Source organism: Nicotiana attenuata, chromosome 6 (assembly GCF_001879085.1).
Source record: "Nicotiana attenuata strain UT chromosome 6, NIATTr2, whole genome shotgun sequence".
Taxonomy (NCBI): domain Eukaryota; kingdom Viridiplantae; phylum Streptophyta; class Magnoliopsida; order Solanales; family Solanaceae; genus Nicotiana; species Nicotiana attenuata.
Window position 1 is genome coordinate 38,412,522 of NC_031994.1, and position 21,865 is coordinate 38,434,386.

Below are 21,865 nucleotides of genomic sequence, written 5' to 3' on the forward strand. Positions count from 1 at the left end.
AACAGAAACAACGAGAATGACCCAAACAATCAGGGTGTGGTACCTCTTGTGCCAGAAGCAACACTGTATGATTGGGCGCAACCCACCGCTGACAACTTAGCAACTACCATTGTAGTCCCTCAGATACAAGCAGATTCATTCCAAATCACAAATAACATGCTACATTTGTTGTAGAACAAGGTACTGTTCTCTAGGTCATACGTTGAAGATCCTCAGCAGCATCTGAAGAATTTCCTATCAATCTGTGCCATGCAGAGGCAACATAACGTGACACTGGAAGCAATACGACTGTTGTTGTTTCTATTCTCAGTGACGGGAGCAGCTCAGACTTGGCTTAATTCACTCCCCATAAACTCCATCACAACTTGGGAGGAATTAGTCAAGCAATTCGTGAACAAATTTTACCCACCAAACAAGACTGCTCAGCAAATTGATGAGATATTGAGCTTCAGACAGAAACCAGCAGAGATGTTGCAAGAAACGTGGGAAAGATTCAAGGGTCTGCTGGTTACATGTCCACATCGTGGTATTTCAGAGCAAATGTTGAGGCAGAGGTTTTACATGGGTTTGGCAGATAGCTTGAAGGAAAATGTTGATGCTTCAGCAGGTGGAGCAGTTTTGAGCAAAACTTTCAGAGAAAGCAAAATCCTACTTGACAAGATGGCACAAAACTTTCAGAGAAAGCATTTTTTGAGGAAAACTTTCAGAGAAAGCAAATGTTGATGCTTCACCAATCACTCATGTAGTTCACTCAGTGGCATTAGACCCAACTAACTCCAAAGCTGAAAATATGGTCACTCTACTAACACAAATGAGCATCCTCACCAAAAAGGTTGATGAATCAGGCCAGAAACAGCAGGTACACATAGTTGATGCAACTAATGGGGGTTTATGTACATCATGCATTAATCAACCATATGTCTGCTCGTGGAGTGCTGATGGTGATAACCAACAATATCAGGAGAACATGAATTATGTGGCCAACTATGGGGGACAGAGGCCAGGTGGTCAGAATTGGGGTCAGCAGAATCAACAATATAGACCAGCTCAGCAGTAGTACAACAACAACAATAACCTTGGGGCTATGCGGCCACATGGTCAAATGGTGCCTTACCAAAGGCAATAAGGTTACAACCAGCAAGATCAGCAGCAGGCTTATCAACAACCTCAACATTAACAGACCGTGAGACACAAAGATGGGTTTGATAAACTCGAGGAAATGATGTAACAAGTGATTGGATCCACTGGAAAGCTAACTTACAGAGTAGACTCACATGAATTAGCGATACAGAATATTAAGATCCAATTAGGACAGATTTCTATGGCCCTAAATAATCATCCCCACGAGACGTTACCTGCAGACACCCAAATCATTCCAAAAGAGCAGGACCCGAAGCAGCTGATGGTAGTGAGTCTCCGAAATGGTAGGCTTAGATCAGGAGCAAGAAATTGCTCGAAAGCATACCAACTGAGACACTGGTGACAGTACCTATTGAGATAGACGATTCAGCAGGGTTAACTGAGGTAACGGTACAACATGCGCAAGAGAACGCCAACAAAGAAGAAGAGGTTGTGAAAGAGACTGTGGTTGCACCGGAACTGACAGTAGAAGCAGTTCCTGAACAAGAGAAAAATCAAATCACAGGGAAGAAGCGACCTTCAGCACCATTCCCTCAGAGACTAGCCAAGTATCAGAAAGATGAGTAGTACAAAAAATTCTTGGAGATATTGAAGCAAATTCAGGTAAACATCGCATTGATTGATGCTTTAAAAGAGATGCATGGTTATGCGAAGATGATGAAGGACTTGATGTCCCGCAAGTTTGACTTTCAAGACTTGGCCACGGTTACAGTGACTCATACCTGAAGTGCTATTGTGACGAGACCCATACTGAGAAGCTGTCTGACCCAGGGAGTTTCACAATCCCTTGCACAATAGGAAACTTTGCATTTGCTAAGGCACTATGTGATCTAGGAGCAATCATAAACCTTATGCCCCTAGCTATCTACAAAAGGCTAGGCATTGGAAGAGCTAGACCCACTTCTATGTTACTACAGCTGGCTGACCGAACAGTGAAAAGGCCCTCTCAGATTCTAAATAATGTATTGGTACAGGTTGGGAAGTTTGTGTTCCCACCAGATTTTGTAATCCTTGACTGTCGGGTTGACGAGGAAATTCCCATAATCTTGGGAAGACCATTCTTGGCCACGGGGAGAGCTTTAATTGATTGTGAAACTAGGGAGCTCAAGATTAGATTAAACGATGAAGAGATAACATTCAACGTGCAAAAATCTATGTCGAGACCTAGTGAATTTGCTAATTGCTCTCTAATAGATGCGGTGGATGTAGTGTTGGAGGAGGAAGATGAGGCATTGAACATTAAAGACCCTCTAGCAGTCTGTCTCCTGAACTTAGATGAAGCTAATGGTGAAGACTTAGTAGAGTGGGTACTTACTCTTGAAGGACAAGGTTTTTGGAGAAGGGAGCTCGAATTTGAGCCATTGCACTTAGAGGAAAGAAAAACTCCTCCAGCTAAGCCATCAATAGAAGAGCCACCAATGTTGGAACTAAAAACACTACCATCTCATCTCAGGTATGCATTCTTAGGACCTAACTCAACTCTACCTGTTATTATCTCATCTAGTTTGTTAGATGTGCAGGCAGATTAGCTTTTGCAGGTACTGACTGAGTGCAAGACTGCAATTGGGTGGACCATTGCAGACATCAAGGGGATCAGCCCATCCTTCTATATGCATAAGATTTTACTGGAAGAGGGGCACAAACCTTCCATAGAACATCAAAGAAGGCTGAACCCCAACATGAAAGAAGTGGTGAAGAAAGAGGTGATCAAGTGGTTAGATGCGGGAATCATATTCCCCATCTCCGACAGCAACTGGTTAGCCCAATTCAGTGTGTACCAAAAAAGGGAGGTTTGATGGTAGTGAAGAATGAGAAGAATGAAGCGATCTCCGCACGAATAGTCACAGGTTGGCGAATTTGTATGGATTATAGGAAGTTGAACTTGGCTACCAGGAAGGACTGTTTCCCACTGCCATTCATTGATTAGATGCTGGATAGATTGGTAGGGGAGTTCTCACTTTTGCTTTCTGGATGGGTACTCGGGGTATAATCAAATTTCTATTTCCCCAGATGATAGAGAGAAGACGTCGTTCACCTGCCCTTATGGTATCTATGCCTTTCGGAGAATGCCGTTTGGCCTATGCAACGTACCCGCCATATTCCAAAGGTGCATGATGGCCATCTTCACAAATATGGTAGAGGAGATAATGTAGGTGTTCATGGATAACTTCTCAGTGGTGGGGAATTCATTTGATAATTGCCTTGTGAACTTGAGAAGAGTGTTAAAAAGGTGTATCGAGACTAATCTGGTAGTCAACTGGGAAAAGTGCCATTTCATGGTACAGGAAGGTATAGTCTTTTATAGAAAAGCTTCCACCACCCACTTCCGTCAAAGCAATCAGAAGTTTTCTTGGTCACACCGGTTTCTATAGGAGATTTATAAAAGATTTTTCCAAAATTGCTAACCTCTTGTGTAAATTGCTTGAAAAAGATCACTCTTTTGTGTTTTCTGATGACTTCATGGTAGCTTTTGAGGAATTAAAGAAGAGACTGGTAACAACACCTATTATAGTTTCCCTCGACTGGGAGCAACCATTTGAGTTGATGTGTGATGCGACTAACTATGCTGTGGGAGTTGTTCTTGGGCAGCGAAAAGATAAAATCATGCATCCAATATACTACGCAAGTAGGATGCTGAGTGGAGCCCATCTAAACTACATTGTGACCGAGAAAGAGATGCTAGCAGTGGCATTCGCATATGACAAGTTCAGGTCATACCTGATAGGCTCGAAAGGTAATAGTTTATACTGACCATGCTACTCTCAGGTACTTAATCGAGGAGAAGGAGTCAAAACCGCGCCTGATTTGATGGGTGCTACTGTTGCAAGAATTTGACTTGGAGATCTGTGACCGAAAGGGAACGGAGAACCAAGTAGCTGATCATTTGTCTAGGCTAGAAGGAGGAGAAAAGAAGCTTGAGGTAGAAGAGATTCTGGAAACTTTTCTAGATGAACAACTACTAGCCACGAGTCTCGAGTCTCAAGGAAGCGCCGTGGTATGCGGACATTGCAAACTACCTGGCGAGCGATATTGTTCCTTATGAACATTCCTCTATTCAAAAGAAAAAGTTTTTTCGTGATTGCCGCATTTTTATTGGTATGAGCCTTATCTGTTTAGGATTTGTGTTGATAAGATGATCCGAAGATGTATCCCCGAGATAGACCGGTCGTCTACTTTGCAAGCATGTCACGCGTCACCATATGGTGGGCACTTCGGGGGAGTAAGGACAGCTGCGAAAGTCTTGCAGTCGGGCTTCTACTGGCCAACATTGTTCAAAGATGCACATCTATGGATAAAGGGGTGTGATGAATGCCAACGAACCAGGAATATTTCCCGACGACATGAGATGCCTATGAACCCAATTCAGGAGGTAGAAGTGTTTGATGTATGGGTGATCGATTTCATGGGGCCGTTCGTCAGCTGATATGACAATAAGTACATAGTCGTCGATGTGGACTACGTGTCCAAATGGGTGGAAGCTGCAGACTCCCTACAAATGATGCAAAGGGGGTAATTGGCTTTCTGAGAAAGAATATATTCACCCGATTTGGCACCCCAAGGGCAATAATCAGTGACGGAGGCACTTACTTTTTTAATCGAGCCTTCGCGAAGTTGTTGGAGAAGTATGATGTATGCCACAAGGTGGCCACCCCATATCATCCATAAACAAGCGGGCAAGGTGAAGTCTCGAACAGAGTAATAAAGAGTGTGTTGACTAAGACTATGAACGCTACTAGAACAGATTGGGCGAGGAAGTTAGATGATGTACTTTGGGCTTATCGAACCGCTTTCAAAACTCCAATCGGCATGTCGCCATACAAGTTGGTATTTGGGAAGGCGTGTCATTTACCGGTAGAGTTGGAGCATAGACCGTGGTGGGCGTTGAGATAGTTGAATCTTGATATTGAAGCTGAGGGAACAAGTAGAGTAACGGAGCTGCACGAGCTTGATGAGTTAAGATATCACACTTTTGAGAGCACGAGATATAAGAAGAGGATGAAGATGATACATGATAGAATATTACTGAGCGGAATTTTAACCCGGAGATACGATATTGCTATACAACTCAAGACTAAGGTTATTTCCGAGCAAATTGAAATCACGATGGTCAGGGCCTTTTCGTGTGGTTGAAATTCACCCCACGGTGCCATAGAGATTACTGCGAGTATTGACTCTCACACGTTCAGAGTTAATGGGCACAGAATAAAACATTATGTGGGCATGGATGAAGCAAAGGTAGTCTCAGCGGCCCATTTGATCGATACCCCAAGGTTGAGCGTACTTTAAACGCGCTTATCTGCATCGTGCCACGATGTTAAATCAGCTCCTTCATGGGAGGCAACCCATTAATCAGTTGTATTCATCGCGCCACGACGTTAACTAAGTCGCTTGTTGGGAGGCAACCTAATTTGTAGTTGATTTTTAGTGTAGTTAGAATTTTTCTTTTTATTTTTTGATACTAACAAGTTTGTAGGTGAGTTTGGGTGAGTCGAGAAACGTTTAAACATCACGCGAAGTCAGGAAAACGCCAGAGACAGCCTGGCCTTAGGCTGGCGTCGCCCGGCTAAAGCCAGGGTCAGCCAGGCCTTAGGATGGCGTCGCCTGGATAACGCCAGGGTCAGCCAGGTCTTAGGCTAGTGACGCCTGGTTAACACCAGGGTCAGCCAGGCCTTAGGCTGGCGACGCCTAGTTAACGCCAGGTAAGTAATTTTTGTCCTCTTTAAGTTATTTCGTCCTATTTTGGTCAACACACATAGCACAAACACGCCTCACTCACTAAGACTCTTCATGCAAACCCTAACCTCACTTCCATCAACACACACCAAGTTCTACAAGAAATTTCACAAGAACACAAACACATTGGATAAATTGATTGTTCACCCACACACAATCACCACCCATATAGAGGTCAAGCTTCATCTTGCTAGCCCTTCATACTCATCAGGAATTCTAAGTCAATCTACTCCCCAGAAAGCTTCAAAGGTATGATTCTATCTCTTTTCTTGGTAATTCGAGTTGGATACATGTGTTAAATGGTGGTTGTTCTTCATTATTGGTTGTTCTTCATTATTGGTTATTCTCCATTATTGCTTGTGCTTCATTAAGGGTGGTTGTTCTTCATGGTTTTATGGTGTTTGTGTGCCCAAATTCCATGAACTCCTTAGGAATGGTGCTGAGTTTTTGAAAATGTGTGGTAGTATGGAACTCCCAAGCCGATTTGGGAGGATGAGGCAATCCCTCAAGTCCAAAAGAACTCCTATAGCACTAGTGCTCGTCAAGTGTTTGGTGAAATGCCTCAATGGCATTCCTAGTCCCCTTTGGAGCCCGAATCTTCGGGATTGGTAATCTAGTGCTATGTAAAAGTGCACCACATTAACCTCTTAAGTGTGGGGTAGCTCACGGGTAGCCAAAGTGTTGTTGTTTGATTCTAATAGTAAGAAAATGCAAGGTGAAGTCTGAGTAACCTTGGCAAGTTGGGGAGATGATGTATGTATTGTGTAATGTAGCATTAATTGACTATTGCTCGTTTGTGCAGGAACGAAGATGCCACCAAGAAAAGACACATGCAAGGGAAAGGATACTACATCATCCCAAGTTAAATCAAAGGCGACCTCCGCACCTCCTCCAAAGAAAAGAAGGGGGGGGGGGAGGAGAAGCTGCCTCTAGTATGACTGGTGCCCAAGCGGTGGTAGCTGTAGCGGCCATGCGTACACAACCCCCAGGCCAAAGGGAATTTGGCATAAACAGCATACCTCCGCAGGCGAGGGATTTGTACAAGCGCTGTAGGCCGAAACATATGCATCCGGAGAGGGCTATACGGGAACGAAGTGTGAAAGCAAAGTACCCGGCTATTTGGAGAGGCATACAGGATCTAGGATTGAGCTAATTGTTTAAGAACACAGGGGTCATCAACCTCAACTTAGTCAGGGAATTCTATGCAGGGTTTTACTCATTGGACACTGAAGAGTTGGTGCCAATCCGTGGGCACCTTATTGAATTTTCAGCCAAGGCCATATGTGATTGGAGCAATTCATTCACACGCCTACTTATGAAGAGCTGAGACACACGCTCTATGGGGTCGACTCTACTGCTGCATGGGTTCGGGACAAGGACACGCATCGTCAAAAGAGGTTTCCCAAAACGAAGATGTAGGCAGAGGCTCAGGTGTGGCTCAAGTTGATAAACGCACGGCTCCTATCGTGCAACCATGAAACACTTGTAAGTCGTGTGAGGACCTGTGTGCTATATTTCTTTATGACAGGACAGAAGGTGAATGTGGGTCACCTGATTCGCCACCAGATGGCGCAAGTGAGAACGAGTAAAAGGATTGACCGAATACCATTTTCTAATTTCCTGACTCAGTTCCTACTGCATGAGAGGGTTGAGGTAGAGCCTGAATTTGACCATACTATTGATCAGCTCATCCGGCAAAACGACATCACTAACCTTCTGCTGAGAGGCGAGGCTGGGATTCTGACAGGAGCTGAGCGTAATGCACGTGACGACAGTTTCATGGCCCATCTTTATGGGATGATGGATCTACAGCTGCGGATAGGGGGTCGCCCGGCCACCGCTGAGGAGAGGACTGATTTGGAGCTACGATACCCGCTCAATGCTCATGCTCAGTAGCTGGTTGGTATAGAAGAGGGATTCACACTCCCCGCTGATGAAGATGTTAACACAACGGAGTAGTCTGAGGCTAAGCCAATGTAGTCAGACGATGAGGGAGATCGTAATGATGAAGAGGACGAACATGATGAGTAGTGGAGAGCGTCTGAGGATGATGACGCTATTTGACTAGGGAGTTCTTGCACCCTACTCTGTTTATTTTTGTCGTGTCTAATTGTGCATGCACTGAGGACACTGCATGATTTAAGTGTGGGGTGAGCACTTGTAGCTATTGCTAGTTGTTAGCATTTGTTTTGTTTTTATTGTTACTGTGTTTTCTTGTTAGTGGTAGATATTAGTAGTTGTTAGATTGTTTTTATTTTTGGAATTTGCTAGAATTTGTCTTGTTTTATTTTTTTAGGCAGAAATTAAAAAAAACGGAGAAAAAAAAAACAGAAATACGTTGGCTTCTTCCCGACGATGGATCTCCTAGACAGTTTTCTTGAGGGAAGCAAGTCTAAAGAAAACACCAAAAAAAAAGATTTTTTTTAGGTAGTGTAGTAATTCCCTCTTTGTTTTATTTGGGCAGCAGAGTGATAAAGGCTGTTTTTTCAGCTTCTCCTCATCCATCCAGATCTGATAGTATCCCGCGAAGCAATCCACAAAGGATTAAAGTTCATGCTTGGCACAGTTATCGATCAGTATGTGCATATTGGGTAATAGGAAATCATCTTTGGGACTTGCTTTGGTTAAATCTCGATAGTCGACACATACTCTGACCTTCCCATCCTTCTTCAGAACTGGCACGATGTTAGCCAACCAAGTAGGGTATTTGACCACCCTTAGCTTTGATATGCTTGGTGACTTCCTCTTTGATTTTCAGACTCATATCAGGCTTGAACTTTCTGAGTTTCTGCTTTACATGTGGACACATTGGATCGGTAGGTAGTTCATGAGCTACGATAGATGTGCTCAACCCGGTCATATCATCATAAGACCATGCAAAGATATCTTCGTATTCTTTTAGGAAACAAGTGTACTCTTCTTTCTCTGACGGTGACACGTGGATGCTTATGCAAGTGTCTTTCACCGTTTCAGAATCTCCAAAATTGACTATCTCGGTTACGTCCAAATTTGACTTAGGCTTGTTCTCAAAATTTTCCACCTCTCTGACAATTTCCTTGGGGATTATATCTTCTTCTTCTATTTCCTCGGAATCACTATCCTTATGTTGCGTTGTCTCATTACATGTCACATCGTCGGTTCATTAGGATAAGTAATAATAATTTTGTAGAGAGAAAATGTAAAGGATAATAATAAATGATAAAATAGCAATGCATTAAATTAATCTTGAAAATATCAAAACAACTACGGCTCGATGACTTGAGCAATTATTTCAAAACAAAATGCGTCTAAACAAAATACTGAAAATGTCTTAAATGCTTAAACCTGCTTCTTTAAAAAAAAAATAGATCTTGCTAATTTCCAGTCTACCAAGGAACTCGACGGGCCCGGGATGGTGCAGCAGTTCAGTTCTTGAGAACAGCTCCCTCTCCCACAGTCTGAATTGTAAGGTCTTCCTCCTCCTCCTCCTCCTCAACATATCACGTCAGCCTATTGAAACGTCTAGTGCAAATGCGGTATTGGCTGTTCAAGAGGGTAATAGGAACCATGCCATGGCGGAGGCCAATCATCGCACTCCCTCCAGGCGTACTGATATCCAAGTCCAAAGGTTGTACCGTGACGTTTTAGTTGTATTGGCTTAGTGATACCCTGGAGATTCTTGCCGAGACCTTTACCGGGTTAAAACCCCGTCCATAACAATATAGTTTCAATCTTATTACTCCACCATTTGTCTTTCTCAATTGCATTGACGCGCTCGATGCGGTAGTATGTTTCTCCACCCAACTTCCTACTGTTCTCAACAACCGGAAGAGTTTGACTGGTATAAATGGGGTTCTCCCATCCCCGTGGATGATTACTTCCTGATGATTCCATTCAAACTTCACAACCTTATATAAAGTGGAGGTCACAGCCCCAGCAACATGCATCCAAGGTCGTCCAAACAATAGATTATATGTGGCGGATATGTGCAGTACTTAAAACTCAACATCAAACCAAGTTGGACCCATCCACAAACACAAGTTTTTTTCCCAAAATCGTGGCCCTTTGGACCCATCGAATGCTTTCACATTCATAGTTCATGCTCGTATCTCGTGCAAACCTTTACCCAACCTTTTCAAAGTAGTCAATGTACGAGTGTTGAGGCTTGAACCCCCATCTATTAGGACTCTGGCTATGAATTTATCCCTTAAAATGTACTGTGGTGTGTAATTCTCTGTAGTGACTCAGTCCTTCGGACGGCAATTTGTCTTTGTGAAAAGTGATGTTTTGGCTTTCAAGCACTTGCCCTACCATGTTGCCCATTTCTCTGCTAGTGATGTTGTTGGTTACGTAAGCTTCGTTCAACACTTTTATCAATGCGTTCCTATGCGTCTCAGAATTCTGTAGTAGTGATAGGATGGATATCTGAGCAGGGGTTTTGTTCAGATGATCAACCAAAGAATATTCTCTTGCTTGCACCTTTCTCCAAATATCGTCCGGGCCAGTTTCAATGATAGGCTGTTTGGGAGCGGCTTCTTTGCTTGTTCCTCCCAAATGCTCGGGTGTGTAAACCCTATTAGTCTTGGTCATACCTTGTGCGGCACCTGTTTCTTCCATTTTCCCTTTTCCTTTCCTTCTCGCCTCTACAGCATAGTCCCATGGTATAGCATTGGAATTAAAGGATAGTGTGGGTGCTATGTCACGGTGAAGGGCACGGTCACTTACCTCAAATGGAGTTGGTATGATTGAGGGTGTTGTTACTTCAACCTCAAACGGAGTTGGTGTGGCTACTTCGACCTCAATCGGTGACTGAATCTGCACAATAATGGGTGTCGAGTGACTGGAGGTATCTTAGGCTCATCCCCTTCACGAATGAGCCCGATCGATCCTTCCGGATCCCATTCTTCATCAGTTTCTATATGTACCCCTTCGTCTCTGTGATCCGGGAGGGGTTGTTACGGACATTTGGTGCAGCCTCTTTTGCTTGTATAACCTTGGTGTCAATCAACGTCCGGATCTTATCCTTCAAAGTGCGACATTCATCAATAGTATGTCCCTTCATACCCGAGTGATAGGCACATGTCTTGTTCGGATTAACCCATTGGAAAGAGTTTTCCAAAGTAACACCGAAAATGGGGGTGACATAACTGGCAGCCTCCAGTCTTTCATACAACTGATCGATGGGTTCAGCAACAGGAGTGTGTTGTCTGGGTGGTCTGCAGTCAAGATTTGGTCTTGGTTTCTGGTAGTTTTAGCGGCCGGGTGGTGGTGAGTGGTAATATGCATGTTATGTGTTATAAGTATGGTAGGTGGAGGCGGGTTGTTGGTATCTGAGAGGTGAAGGCTGATATGTGGGTGGTGGGGTTTTGTATGTAAGAGGAGATTTCGTACCTTGAGCTTCCATTACTGCACCAACTTCTTTCTTTTAAGATATACCTCCTGATTGCAAGGCCTTGTTGGTAGCTCTGAGTGCCTCAAAGTTTTTCACCATTCCGCTTTTAATTCCTTCTTATATTCTTTCTCCCAAGTTGATGATGTTGGAAAATTTATGATTTTCAATAACCATTAACCTCTCATAGTATTGCTGATCCTGGGCCCGAAAAAAGAATTTGTTCATTTTCTCTTCTTCCAATGCCGACCTTACTTTTGCAGCTTCTGATCTCCATTGAGTAGCATACATGCGGAAAGTATCTATCGGCTTCTTCTTAAGATTCTGGATATAGAAAACATCGGGATAATTCTCCGTATTGAATCTAAACCGATCCATGAAATCTGACGCCATGCTTACCCAGTTAACCCACTTCTTTGGATTTTGACTGATATACCAAGATAGGGCATCCCCAGTAAGGCTCCTCATGAATAGCTTCATGCGATTCTTTCATCTTCACCCACTCCTACGAGCTTGTCGCAATATGTCCTTAGATGCACCTTTTGGTCACCTGTTTCGTCAAATATTTCAAACTTGGGAGGTTTGTAACCCTCCGGCAGTTCTACGTCCGGCTGGATACACAAATCTGCGTAGTTCAAACCCTCAATCCCTTTACCCCCTTCAACTCCTTGGACTCGGCTATTAAGCTTCTTGAGTTCATCCGCCATATTCTTGATGAGTAGGTCCTTCTTGGCGGATTCAGGTATGTATAAGGTTTGTTGTGGGGCGTAGGGTAAGGCTTCAACGTATATGGGGTTGCTTTGATAGAATCTAGGGTTTTGGGTGTAGTGGTGGTCGTTGGTTGAGTTTTGAGGATCAGGGGTGAGTTGTGGTACATTCTGAGGAGTATGATAGGTAGTGGTTTGTGGATACTGGTTTGGCTAATGATGATGTTGCGGAGGAGTCGGTACTGGTGGAGGATTGGGATTTTGAGGCGGTGTGGCATATTGGTGAGGTGCGAGAGGATTTTGTTGGTTTTGTGTTTGGGGAGGTTCTGGGTTTTTGGTGTTTTGTTGGTTGATGTCGGGGACGTTCAAGGTAAGGGAGAGGTTTACCAAGTTATTGAACTGCTCAAGGTCCCTTTGTAACTCCAGTATCATCTGTTCCAACCGCAAAACCAAGTCATTTTGTGCCGGAGTGCTTCGACCATCTGAAGTTTTGACATTCTCTTCATGCGTAGCATTGTCTTCCTGATATTGCTTGTATAATCCATCCTGGCTTTTCCTTTGATTTTAGGATTGTTTGGAGGAGGAGGAGGAGGTGGAGGACCTCTAGATCTGGTCTGATATGCTGATGATGCCAGTACGCACGAACCAGCCTTAGGGGATGGGAATAAACGTATAAAGAAAAGAAGAAAACAAAAGGGTAAACAAGTCAGTGAGGAGTATTAAAGGATGTTTGTGGTAATTAAACACATATTGCGGAATTATAAATTTGCGTCCTAATTTGGGGACCTCATTGTGCCTGAGGTAGGCCTAAGCGACATATAGGTTTGGAGAAAACTGATGCCAATAATTGCGTCATTTCATTAATGCGATAAATAAACCAAATCTTTACTAAAACGACAGTAATTATAAAGAATTACTAATGGCATTTTCCTTATTATAACCAAAGCCTAAAACGAGTTTAGACAGCTAGTAAAACATAATTCCTAATCTATTTGGTCCCAGAGGGACCTTCTCCATGCTTGGCCTTCTTTGCCCCATCGATCAGATTCCCTAGGTCGCGTATGTCCAGCAGCAGATACGCCCTTGCTAGGAGCCCTCCTTCATTGCCATCCATGTTTTGACAGCCTGTTATTCTGTTTCTCATCTTCCCTTCAAGCTCCATTAACCCCTGCTCTTCAAAATATTCCAACCTCTCTGTTGACTTAGTCACGATTTCTCTCCACTCGTTGATTGCTTCCATGTCCGCTTTATGTTGTTCCAAATGCCTGGCTTCAGATTCGAAAACCTTTTCGCGTAACCTACTATATTTGACTTGTGCCTCGGCAGCGTCGTCTATGACCCTATTTCCCAAATCATTCCCTGGCTTGATTTCTCCTGCTATGTCATCGACCAACCGTGATGGGTAGTAACACGTATGGCCGGCGTGGTACCGATCTGGCTCGATGGTATCCTTTTCCACAATGATTTTCAGATGCCATATGTGTTGTGCCTTGCACTTGAATGGAATAGCATCACCTTGGAAATCTGCTTTGTAGTGAACCATCTTGGAAACTCGGTGTATGACTTGTTTCCTCCCAGCTTTCCTCATGACTCTAATAGGAGCATAAAGATAGATACCCCTTAATCCGATTAACACTAGATGAGGAACATCTATTGACCTGATGATGAATTCGCTAGTAAGGAACCATTTGAACGTCCAACGAACCTTGTTGTCATTCAAATTGCTAAAGAAGTGTACCCAGCCCCCATCGTTTCCTGGTAGTGCAAACCTATCTGGGTAAAAGTCATTCTTTTCGGGAGGTGAAAAGCTCTGTGGTCATTCCATGGTCGCCGCGGAAATTCTTGCCGGTATTGTCCCTTTTTAAGATGTTCCAACAGCCACATTTGTAGTAGCAAGTTACAACCCTCAAAATGCCTATATCCTTTCTTGAAGCGGTCCAAAGCTCGGTATATCTCTGTTACGATCATTGGGACAGTAGTGTAGGTCTGTCCCTCAATTCCTTCCATTAGGGTCTTGGTAACCATAGCTAAGCGAGTGTGAATCCTTTCTCCTTGCATTGGGAATACCAGCATCCTTAGGAAACAAACAATGATCACAAAATCCCGGCGGTGGGTCCAACCCAAGGAGGTAATGGCAAACTCGTCATGGTAAAAGCGGTAGGATTTTCTATGCCCATAACGTTCGTAAAGGAAGTCGAAGGGTATATAAGACTTCTTCAGGCAGACTAACTCATCGTTCTTTCTAAAACCCATCATTTTCAGAAACCCTCGACAAGTGCGGTTTTTTAGTACCAACAGACCAGGGCTATCCCAGGGAAGTCCAACAAAGCCCCATATTTCCTCTAGAAGGGGAGTCATTCCTATATCACCGAAACGAAAAACAGCCCTTTTTTCATCCCAGAACATAGTAGCGGCCTTGATCAGTACATTGTTCGACTGAATATCTAGCAAAGAAGGTAAATTACCAAGAACTCTTTTCACATGCTTTTTGTCACTTGGTGCGAGATTTCCCCACCAATCCAGCAGCAAAGGTGGGATACTTCGAACCATGTTGAACCTGGGGACTTCGTGCCTCATTTCTGCAAAACACATAAAGTTAACCTTTTCCCCTTCCAGATTCGACTATTTACACATTAATGATTAGCATATCGGCACGTTTTCTCCAAATAATGCACATAACATGATTGTGCCCATTGGAATTATGGAAATCTCGACGGATTTTGGACAAGGTTTGTCTTAGCGAGTTGTTACATGGATAGCGTTTTAACCCGTACTAGGCTTAGATATGATGCATGCACAGTTAACATCGGAGTGGGGTTTCTATAAGATTCTAGACTGGTAGCCTCAAAAGGACAACTTGAGAGGGAAAGGCACAGAACCGTCGATTGCACTGCTAAGAGACTAGTTTTACCGCAGATAAGACTTTCCAAATTCAAAGGGTGATTTAGGAAGAGCGCGGACACTCATCAAGTGCCGCTATGATATTAATATGCAGAAGTGGAATATGATGTGGAGCATACTTTATGCAAAGATAAAATAACACGTTGTCAAGTACTTTTGCATGCTGAAAGCAATAAATGCAGTATTGAATGAAACGTAAAGACATAAAAAGAAAGGAAAACAAGGAAGAAGTTAGTTTGCGTATTGAAAGAAATGTAATAAAATAAATAAAGGGGTAAGGATTGGGAAGAGACATGATATAGCAAAATTTAAAAGTTTGAAGCAAGTGAACATGATTAGGAAATAAGGGGAAACACACGTTGCAATCAAATTAAGCAAAGAGTTGCATATGAGTTCGTATAAAAAGGAAACTAGGGAAGAGGATGTGCATGTAGCAAGAAAAGGAAAAATGGGAGCGGGATATTCAAGTAACATCAAAATAACAAAGACTCACTTATCGGGAGAGACAAATTAATGTACGACCAAGTTCGCAATGGTAAGAGCCTAAATATCCCCAGTGGAATCGTCATGCTGTCACACCCCTTTTTCTCGTGAAATCGGGTTCAACATGTAACAAGTCTTTTAAAATAGGTTGTAAAAGAGAAGAGTCGCCACCTAACAATTTTTAAGGTGCGTTAGGGCACCTATTTGCAGATAACTCTATTACTAGTCAGCATTACCAATGATCGAGTAAAGGCTCGAAATTACCTCGAAGAGAAGGTGTTAGGCACTCTTCGAGATCCACAACTGTGGGGCCCGACAGAACTCAATTATATGAATTAGTCTAAGAGATCAACTACAGGAAAAATAAGGAATTTGGGAAGTTGATTATTGAACAAAAATAATTAATGAAAGACGAGGTGGGGGGGGGGGGGTCCTAAGTTTTCTAGCATAAAGGATGACCCCGTGCAACATAAATAATACTTCGCAACTCCCTCAAGGTGGGGTGTTACTCATATTATTCAGTGGACACAGACTATCATCTCCTGCTACCCGATTACTATCTTTAAGTTGTTACCTAAAACGCACTAGTTGGTTCTAAATTGTACCCTATGCGTGCACTACCCGTCCCATGCCTATGGTCTAGGAGGCTTTGGACCTCTATTTAGGTAATTCTAGACTTCAACTTAGGCTGCTCAAAAATGATAAAACTAATTGTCATGCAAAATAGGTTGGACTTCATATAAAAGCAGTTAAGGGCTCAAGTTAGCCTCCACACTTAAACAGCAAATGCACACAGACTAATTAACATTGACAGTGACAGATATTAAACGAGTTAAGGTTGCAGAATCCTATAGGTAGGATGTCTATGTAATCCTGGATTTCAATACACGCAGCAATTTCAGATGTAATGTTCTTCCCTTTAATACGATTTCTAAATAAACCTATGTAGTTGCCTACTGATTACAAGCATAAGAGATTAAAACTTATAGGCATGATGTCTATGTGATTCACGAAGTAACTAACCATGGCGATCGCAGGAGTATATTCAGAATTACATAGTCGAGTCCTATGGTCATGGTTTCTAGTAGTGATAATTGGCACAGTGTTGAAAACTCTTTAAAGAAACGTGCAGGACTATAACTAAAACTGATTTTAGACCCTATAGAAAGGATTTCAATAATCATAATTAAACTAATTTTAGACCCTATACACAGGATTTCTATAATCATAATTAAACTGATTTTAGGTCCTATTGGCATGATTTCTATAGTTGAAAACTGATTTCATATCCTATAGGCATGATATCTAAATCATAAGTTAGGCAGTGTGTAAGTTAACAGAATCCCATTGAGATATTAATTATTCGATATCCCATAGTCATGATATTTAATAGGTGAAAGCAGAACAGATTTTGAACCAAATCAAGATCCTATAGGCAGGATTTCTAACACGAAATAACTTAACATGTTTGAGTATAATGGCACATTTTGAGCAAAATAGAATACCTATAGGCAGGATTGCTATGACGAAATGACTGAACATGTTTGATCATAATGACATATTTTGAGCAAAAATAGAATACCTATAGGTAGGATTTCTACCCACAAATGTAAGATAAAACCCCTTCCCCAATTTTACTAATACCCCAGAATGTTATTACAAGAATTATTACAGCCCCAGAATGAATGGAGTAAATTACATAAATAAACAACAGTAGGGAATCTACACCAGGCCCAAAGATACACCCGGCCAAGCCAGGCCTTCATTCCCATGGTTCACAATAGCTCAGAAATTACATCTTCATGGACATGAGGCAACCAGGTATTAAGTGATTCACCCATTAGGTATAAAACAGAGTGGAGCTTAGAAAACCAAGACCATAGTGTGTCAGAGTTCCCCAGGGCTTCAAGAACCCAGGGAAGTGCTCACACTAGAGAGGTTAATAGAGATAACTCAGAGGGGGAGACTGGGGACCAAGTCTTGGTGCGTCAGAGTTCACAAGGGTCTCACATGAACCCTGAGCAACACACTAGGGAGGTCAAAGGACAGAGCCTGAGTAGCCTTGGCTTTCTGCTGGCTAAGAATTCAAAGGGACCAGACAGTAAAGGAGTAAAATGAGGTTGAGGGGGACACCACTGAAGGGCAGAACCAAATTGAGCACACAAAAGATAGCAGACATGCTTGGATTTAGGAAATGAGTTCGATCACATAATGCACATGTTAACAAGCCAAATTGCAAGACAGGTTCATGGAGAGAGAAGAAAAAATTCATATTATGTTAAGTACAGAAAGCTAGTGTCACAAGAAGAAATCATATCTATTAGCAATAGGACCTAACATGCTGAGAACTACTTAGGGAAATTACTGGAAAGTCAGAACAAGATCAAACAAGTTACATCACAGCAAATTCAGAAACAGACTAGTTACATACTTGAAGAATACATTAAAGCTTAGTCAACTAAAAAAGGATAGGAGGGCTAGCAGCAAACTTAAACTTTCAAGAGATGGTTGTTAGTAACACATAGGCTAGGCAGAGTCTAAGGGAATTAACCAACTCCAAGCAGGTCTAAACATGTTTCAAATCATAAACTTAATGACATTAGATTAGCAAAGTCAAGAATTGAAGCAGGACAGTTAGAACAAGCCAGAAACATATCGAGCAATAATCTTCAGAAGTGAAAACATATGCTATTGTCAGGTAAGTGTAAATGAAATGGCGAAAGTTTTGTAACTCACCAATTCAAATACAAGAAAGGAATCCCACAGTATTGTGAGTATCACCAAAAGAGCAGGAACTTAGAGTTTCTGGCCTTGGCTTCCGGCCGACCAGGAACTGAAGTGCAGAACAAGATTATTCAAAAGCAAAGAGCACACAACTTAATTTTGTAGTTTTCTTACTGATTTTTGAATTGTTTCAAAAGGGAATGGGGAGGGGTTTATATAGTGTAGGAGTTGAACACATAAACATGGAAATAATTAGTCAAACACTGGAAAGGAAAGCATTTAAAATCAGTAAGGAAGGAAAAAATTTTAAACCCTAATTTTTAGGTAAAATTCACAAATTGGCAGAAATAAAAGGCAAAGAATCACATGCTACATAGAATAAGATGAACATAGGCAGGAAATTTTTTCAAAATAAAAGAATTGAACCAGATTTGGTTCGATTTAAAAGAATCTGAAACCCTAATTTAGGGTAAGTAAAAAAAATCGACAGAAATAAACAAATTTACACATAATATGATGCATATAGACGAGATAACATTTAAAATCACAGAGTCGAACCATATTTGGTTAGGTCTAAAAGAAAATTTGAAACCCTAATTTTTAGGGTAACTAAGAATCACAAAAATACACAGAGATTCATAGAGATTCATACCATAAAAGAACAAGAACAAACACAAACGGAAAAAGTTCAAAGAACTGGACCAGTTTTGGTTCGAAATTTAGAGATCCGATTGCCATGTTTAGGCAAGCAATTAGGTAATACCATAGACGAGTTACCAGTAGTGAGAGGAGATCAATAAGGTAAATAAATCAACGATTGATTTCATTTTTGAATTGGAATTGGAGGTTACGGCGCTAGAGTTTGCAGAGACGAAGAGAACGTTTGAGAGATTTTAAGGGCGGCGGATTGTAAAGAATGGTTTAGGGTTAGGGGGTTTTGGGTATAACTAAAAGGGTTAGGTTAGTTGTGGGTTATTGATCTTTGAGATCAACGGCCAGGATTTTAAAGAAGGTCTGGGCGAGTTAATTAAGCGGGTTACCGGGTGGGTTATTGGGTTAGGGGTCATTTGGTTTGGGCTGGACTGTTGGGTTGGTGTATTGGGTAGTTTAGGTCTGAAAATAGGTTTAGAGTTAGGCTAGTTTTTAAATACCTAATGTTTTAATAAATAAATAATTTATAAAAGTAATTAATAAATAAAAAATATCATTTGTGCACTAAAATGATTAAAAATAATTACTCAACAGTAAAAAAATATAAAAAGTCATTTTCTGCATAAATAATGTAATTGTACATTAATATGGGCTATTATTGCAAAAATGTGTCATTTATCCTTAAAAATGCCAATGTAATTATAAAAATGCACTAAAAAATATTTAAACATTATGTGGGTATAAATGATAAATTCAAATGATTAAATCATCATAAAATAATTTGAAAGATAATTATTGAATATTTATATATAATAAAAATGCAAGAATAAATTGGTTTAAAGCCTTTAAAAATTATGAAAAATTATAAAAAATATCAAATGATGATGCATATGCACTATTTTGAAAGTATATGTATATATATTTAAAATATGATGGAAAAATTGGGTATCAACAACACCCGGTGTCTAGAGTCCTTGCACCACCTGCTTTGGAGTACGGGCGGCGGGAGTCTGAGTACCTACCACAGCCTGAGAAGTGGTTGGCGCGGTCTGAACAGAAGCCTCCTGAGCAAGGTTAGAGCAAACAGTCAATATCTGGGCCAGAGCCTCTCGAAGGACTGGAATCAAAATGGGCACAGCTGGTGCCTAAGCGGGCCCCACTGGCTCAACCACATCTAGAACCTGCTCCTAAGCAGGAGCAATTGGTGGATCTATAGGTGCTGCTCTAGCTGCTATACGAGCTCCACCTCGGCCCCTACCGCGGCCCCGACCTCTCGTGGACCTAGCTGGTGGTAATAGTGGCCGTCCGCCCGGTCTAGTAGCACGTGTCCTCACTATCTGTGAGAGGATAGAATAACAAAAATTTAGTTCCTGGAATCAAAAAATTCGCACGACAAGAATGCAAGAAAAAGCAAAGTTTTCCTAAGGGTGCGACAGCCTCTCGAAGATAAGTACAAACGTCTCCGTATCGATCCGCAGGACACTACTAAGCCTGTTCTGACTCGTGAGACCTATGTAACCTAGACTCTGATACCAACTTGTCACGATCCAAAATCACAAGTGCGGTAATGGTGCCTATCATGATACTAGGAAAGCCGACAATTCACCCATGCCAACATCTTGAAATTCAAAGTATACGAAAATAAGCTTAATTAAGTAAAAGTCTCATAAAACCTAGATGAAAACGTCACAGATCAATACAGAATTTTCCAAAAGATCCGGGTTGTCACGAAGTACATGAGCATCTATACAATGATACGGTCTGAGAAATAAAACGTTGTCTAGGAAGGTAGAACATTCCAGATAAAAACTAAAAGATAAAAGAGGAGGGACAACGACTGCGGATGCCAAAGCAGCTACCTCGAGGATCTATGAAATCAATAATACCTCCAAAGTCATCAACCATCGTACCTAGAAGTACATGCATCTGTAAAAAAAAGTACAGGGTGTAGCCTATGTACAACCAACTCAATAAGTAATAAGTCTAACATTTGGGCTGAAAGCATATTCGAGCTTCACAAGTACAGTCCAATTACAGAAATACAATACAGAAATGTAGAGAGCCTTTCAAGTTCAACAGCTAAAGCTCAAATAGGTAAAATATGCCAAGTGTAACTGAAATGAGGAATGATACATCTCAGTATTTACATGTCAATTATGTATGCCAACTGCAATGCAAAATAGTGATGAAGTCATATGCATACTGTCAGGGCATAAAATCACTCAGTCCTCTAATTCACTCAATCCTCATAGCTCATTCATCACAATCACTCCATCCTCACAGTCACTCAATCCTCCCAACCGCTTGGCACTCGCTCTCGGCACTCGCTCTCGCACTCGCACTCAGTAGGTACCTGCACTCACTGCTCGTGAGTCAGAATTTGGAGGCGAATCCTACTGAAGTGCCATAATAAGCCAATCATGGCATGAATCAATAAGCATGTTGCGGCGTGCAGCCCGATCCCATGAATATCCTCACAATTAAGCCCTCGGCCTCACTCAGTCATCAATCTCTCCAGTCTCTCGAGCTCACAAGTATCATGATAATTATCCCAAACAGTGATGATATTATGTATCAATAATTGCAACATAGATTAAGATATGATATGCAAATGACAGTTGTGATTGAGTACATAACTGCAAACTAAGCAATTCAACATGCAACACGACTTCTGTGGGTCCCAACAGTACCAGCATGTTGCCTAAGCATGATTTCTAACATGAATCACAGTTCCAATTTCTTTAACATATGGGAATTACACAGAAGATAAAAAGTTATATGACTACACAATTCCACGGATTCGACTGAGTCACAATTCCTATGGTGCACACCCATACGCTCGTCACCTAGCATGTGCTTCACCTCAACACCAATCACATAATACGTAATTCGAGGATTCATATCCTCAGAACCAAGTTTAGAAGTGTTACTTACCTCAAGCAGTGCAAATCTCTACTCCAATAAGCCTTTTCCTCGCGAATCGACCTCCGAAAACCTCAAATCTAGCATAAACAATTCGATACAATCAACATAAGCTATAGGAATCAATTCCATATGAAAATGCTAAGTTCTTAATCTAAAGTCAAAATGTCAACTCAAAAGTTAACCCTCGGGCCCATGTCTCAAAATCCAATAAAAGTTACAAAATCTGGAAGCC